Genomic DNA, 6,000 nt, shown 5'->3' with positions numbered 1-6,000 from the left:
TTGGCACTTGAACTTTCCTTAACACTCTTGTGAAACAAATGGCTTAAAACATAAGTTTAGGGGAGAGATATGGAATTTGAAAAAGGTATCAAGGCACAAAAAGAGAAAAGAAATGATCTTTATGAAGATAAAAGACAAGAAAAGAAAAGAACAAAAAGAAAAATGCAAAACGTGAATAAGTGGAAGGGTTGATGGACTCAAAAACAGGTAATGATTCCTAGGACGAGCAATCAAAAAGGGAGAAAAATAATGAAATGAACAAGAAAGAGTGATGTTAAGTTTCTCTGGTCCTCAATGAAAATAAAATGCCTCTAAGAATTAGTAATTGTGAGATGAGAAATATAAAGGTGGAGTGCTTAAGTAAAGGTATAACCATTTACCCATATGGTATCCTACCCTAATCCAAAAGCCTTCATTATAACTCGAAAGAAGTCCTACCTGATTTCAAACCAAGTGAGCTTACATTAGCAGCGACCTACATGAGGGGAAAGCCTATGGTACTTGAAGTCGCACTTGTGTCATTCTCTTGTGAGAGATGAATGGAACTTTCATGAATCTTAAGATTGAGTGCTAATTTCTTAAGTGAGCTTGGCAAATGGAAAGTAGAGGAGGAAAAGTTTGGATTCCACCATGACCTACATGATAAAACAAGAGTCCTTGATGAGTAAAGTCAATTCTTGAAGCTCAAATGTCACATTAGAACTATATGTGCATGCAAATCTGACTTGTCACCTTATTGATAATGCATGAGTAGTGTGGGTAATTATTGGTCCCAACTGATGTGTGAATGTCTCACCATTGACTCACTAAAATAATCCTTAACTCTAAGGAGATGGGAACTAATTTATTTGCTTGAGGACAAGCAAAGCATTAAGTTTGGGGGAGTTGATAAGTGTGCATTTTGACTACTTATTAACACCTTTTTTGCTTTTGTTTTAGTCCGAAAGTATTGATTTATGTTCTCGAAATTAATGAAAGTGTGCAAATTACCGGAATGTTTGACGTTTGAGCTCCCATGATAAAATCCGACTCAAAAAGGAATGTTCCGACTCACAAGGAAAGAAGGGGCGCAGAACCTAAGAAGCATGGTCCGTAGAAGGATTTCTGCAGCCGCAGAAAAAAGTACAGACCGCAGAATTCCATCTGTGGATGTAGATCAAGTAAAAGGGCCAAATAGAGTTTTAGCTAATGTGCGGACCGCACATGAATTTTACGGCCGCAGAACAAGGTCTGCATTGACAAATGATTCAAAGTTCAGAGACTATGCAAAAGAACAAAACCTGAAGCCTTGCTGAAATGCGGACCGCACAAAAATTGTGCGGTCGCAGAAGATGCTTTGCAACCGCAATCAAGAATTGTGCGGCTACAAAATCCAAGACCCTGCCAACTGAAGCAATCTGCAGACCGCACATGAAATTGTACGGCCGCACAACCTCCCGAGGGGCATTTTTGTCAGCAAATTTTGGGCCACTATAAATAGACGAGATTTACATTTTAGGTCATGTTTCGAAGTTTGAGCTGTTGTAACCGTTATATTTTTCCATTTTAGGAAGTTTGTGATTATTTTAGGTCTTAAACATCATATTTTATCATTCTAATCTTAAATTATGAGTTTAATTAGCATTTTTTCTTTGTTTTCTTCATTTCTCACTATGAGTAGTTATATTCCTACTAGGGTTGTGACCCAACCCTAGTGTGTAAACATTATGGGTATTTAATTTAATCTTTTTAATGATTTGGTATTGATTATTTAGCTTAGTTTTTAGAATTAATGGTTGCAAACATTTATTCATGCCTTTTTGACTTGGTCTCTACTTGAGAAATAGGGACCTAGTCTAGGATAACTTGGCTAATAAGGAATTGGGCTAATTGAGGGTTGATTAGCCTAATTAAAGGGTTCAAACTATAGATAGTGAGAACCCGACTTGAGCTCATATTAACTATTTAGTTTGACACCCATTTGGGCTTGCGAATGCCAAATTGGGCAAAATCACTCTTTAACCGAGAGGTATTGAGTGGATAACATAGAGTTGAGAGCTATAATACACCCCAATCAACAAAACAAGTGTTAATATAGTTAACCGATTAGGCAAACACCTAGGTTACGGTCACATCCCTAGGCTTTTTAATTATTTGAAAAAACACCAAAAACGCTCATTTGTTTCTAGTTTCTTTTCTTAGCTTATAATTGCTAGAGTAAAATAAGAATTAAGAATCAAAACCTGTTGTTTGGATGCATAATTTAGTTATTCCATTTGCTTTCGTCAAGTGTATACTCCTAACACCCCTAGTAACTCCCTGTGGAAATCAACACCGACTCTTGTTGGGTACTATTCTTCCAAAGATCATGTCCACTGACTATTGAGTGCGGATTGGAAGTGGATCAATCGGGTGGTGCACCACAATGGACTTTACATATTATTATTAATAATGATATGGTCAAATAAGGGAGGATTGTATTTGTACGGTGGGATCGGGTTGCACGCCGCAACGGGTGAAATAAGAGAAGATTGTGTTTGCACGGCGGGATCGGGTTGCGTGCCGCAATGAATTATGTGTTTTGTATTCATTGTTGTATTGTGTTATCTTTCGATACTTTCATACGAGATTCTGAGTACTGGTGCTTCTATTTTTACCGATTCCGAGGATTGAGTTTATTTTCATAATTTAACTGCCTTACTTTCATGTATTCCTTTTCTGTTATTATATTATACTGCGTACAGGTTATTGTAAGTGACCTCACTTAGCCCCGTCACTACTTTTCCGACATTAGGATTGATACTTACAGAGTACATGGGGTCGGTTGTACTCATACTACACTTTGCACTTCTTGTGGAGATTTTGGAGTCGGTCCCAGCGGCGATCAGTAGATTGCTCGGATTGACCATCGGATGGAGACTTGAGGTACAGTTGCTCAGTGTTCGCAGCCTTGAAGTCCCCTTCTACCTTATCCTAGCTATTTATTTCTTTTAAGACAGTTTACTTTCATTCAGACCATTATCTGTATTATTCTAGTGGCTCGTGCACTTGTGACGCCAGTTCTGGGATTGTACGTTATTATGTTTTTCCATACTCTATTACAGTTTTATTTCAGTTATTATGTTTAATTGGTATCAGTTATTTTGTTTTGTTAAAAATGGCTAAAAACTATTCTAACGTTGGCTTGCCTAGCAAGTGAAATATTAGACGACATCAGGTCCCGAGTGTGAGAATTTCGGGTAATAACAAGTTGGTATCAGATAACTAGGTAGGCTAGGTCTCATGAGTCACGAGCAAGCTTAGTAGAGTCTGGAGGATCGGTACGGAGATGTCTGTACTTATCTTCTAGAGGCTATGGAGTTTAGTAAAAATATCACTTCTTTCTTACTTTGTCATGTGATTTGTTTTTCTTCCATTAATGATTGAACCCTTCTATTATTGTTCTCTCGCAGATGGCGAGAACATGCACTGTATCTATAGCCAGACAGGAGCCAGAGCACCCTATGGCATTTACTACCAAGTGGAGAGGTTGAGGCCATGGCCGAGCTACATGCCGTGACAGAGGCAGAGCTCAGCCTAGAGCTCGAGCAGCAGCACCCGCAGTGGGGCCTCAGGTGGATTTTGAGGATGAGGTTCCAGCTCAGACTGTACCAATCAGACCAGCTCAGGTTCCGGAAGGGTTCATAGCCACTTCAGTACTTTAGGGCGCTCTAGTCTATTTTGTGGGCCTTATGGAGAGTGTGGCCCTGACATGTACATTTTAGGTAGTACCAGCCATCTCTTAGGCTGGGGGAGGAGCACAGACTCCTGCTACTCATACCCCAGAACAAGTGGCTCCCTGGTATCAGACTACAACACCCCCTATCATAGTTGAGGTAGTTCAGCCGGTTGTTGTGGCACAGGCCGGTAATAGGACAGCTATGTCTTCTGAGGCTACGTTGAGGTTGGATAAGTTTACCAAGATCTTTCCTGTTCATTTCAGTGGTGCATATTCTAAGAACCCACATGAATTTTTGGACCGTTGCCAAGCTGTTACCCAACATAGGTATAGTTGAGACCAATGGGGTCAATTTTGCAGCATTTCAGGTGACTGGTTTCCGCCCGGAGATGCTGGAGATATTATATGTTGACTAGAGCAGCAGGTTCGCTTGCACTTACTTGGAATCAGTTCTCACAGCTATTTCTAGATAAGTTCATTCCTGTCGCCCTAAGAGAGAAGTAACGTAGATAGTTTGAGCGCCTCCGACAGCGTAGTATGATTGTTACCCAGTACGAGACTCAATTTGTGGACCTAGCTCGCCATACCACTATCTTTCTTCCTAATGAGAGGGAGAGAGTGAGGATATTTATTAATGGGCTCACTTACACTCTCAGGCTACAGATGGCCAAGGAGACCGGGAGTGATATTTCTTTCCAGACGATCGTAGATATTCCTAGGCGGATCGACATGGTTTGTGCTCAGGAGAGGGGGTCGGTATCTGATAAGAGGCCTTGTCATTCCGGTAGTTTTAGTGGCACCTCATCTGGAGGAAGGGGTACTTTTGGTAGAGGCCATCCTACTAGGCCATTTCTTGGTGTTCCCATGTCCATCATTTCTGATCGAGGTACACAGTTTACCACGCACTTCTGGAGGTCTGTACAGCGTGAGTTAGGCACGCGGGTGTAGTTGAGTACAAAATTTTATCCCCAGACGGACAGGCAGTCCCAGCGCACTATTCAGATATTGGAGGATATGCTTTGCGCTTGTGTTATGAATTTCGGGGGTTCTTGGGATCAATTCTTGCTACTTGCGGAGTTTGCCTACAATAGCATCTACCAGTCGAGCATTCAGATGGCTCCTTATGAGGCATTATATGCGAGGTGGTGTCGTTCACCAGTTGGATGGTTCGAGCCGGGGGAGGCTTGGTTGTTGGGTACAAATTTGGTACAAGATGCCTTAGATAAGGTCAAGATTATTCAAGATCGACTTCGTACCGCTCAGTCTAGGCAGAAACGTTATGTCAACCATAAAGTTCGTGATGTTGCATTCATGGTTAGAGAGAGGGTATTTCTCCGGGTTTCACCCATGAAAGGTGTGATGAGGTTCGGAAATAAGGGCAAGTTGAGCCCTATGTATATCGGACCCTTTGAGATTTTTGAGAGAGTGGGTGAGGTGGCCAACAGGCTCGCATTGCCACATAGTTTTAGTTGTCCATCCGGTGTTCCATGTGTCCATGCTCCGAAAGTATCACGGTGATCCGTCCCATGTGTTATATATCAGCTCAGTCCAATTAGACAAGGATTTAACTTATGAGAAAGAGCTGGTGGTTATTCTAGTTTGGCAGGTCCAACAGTTGAGGTCTAAGAGTTATCCCTCAGATCGAGTATAGTGGAGAGGTCAAGCGATCGAGGCATCTACGTGGGAGTCTGAGTCGGACATACAAAATAGATATCCAAACTTTTTTACCAGTCCAAGTACCTTTCTATGTCCGTTCGAGGACGAACGTTTATTTTAGAGGTGGAGAATATGATAACCTGATAGGTCATTTATAGTTTTACCTTTCATTTATGTGTTTCGAGACCTTGAATAACTCCATTTAGCCTTCCTCGACTTGCGTGCACAGTCAGTGTCCTTTTTCCTTAAGGTTTTTGAGAGAAAATTGATGAAAAGGTGAAATTATGCCTTACATCTCATTTGAGTTGACTATGATCAATATTTTATGTAAACGGACCCGAATCAGTATTTTGACGGTCCCGGTGTGTCCGTATCGTGATTTCGGACTTGGGCGTATGCCCAGAATCGAATTCGAAAGTCCCTAGCTTTAATTAACGCAATTTGTTGAAAACTAGAAATTTAAAGGTTTAAAGAATTTATAAGTTTGACCATAGGTTGACTTTGTTGCTACCGGTTTTAGATTTCGGTTCTGGAACGTGGTATAAGTTCATTACAATATTTATGACTTGTTTGCATAATTTGGTGGAAAACGGAGTTGATTTGAAGTGATTCGGACGTCCGGTTGAAAAAATACATGTTCTTAAGTT

The sequence above is a fragment of the Nicotiana tabacum genome, chromosome 17 (assembly GCF_000715075.1).
Source record: "Nicotiana tabacum cultivar K326 chromosome 17, ASM71507v2, whole genome shotgun sequence".
Lineage (NCBI taxonomy): Eukaryota > Viridiplantae > Streptophyta > Magnoliopsida > Solanales > Solanaceae > Nicotiana > Nicotiana tabacum.
Note: the sequence above shows the minus strand (reverse complement) of the source record.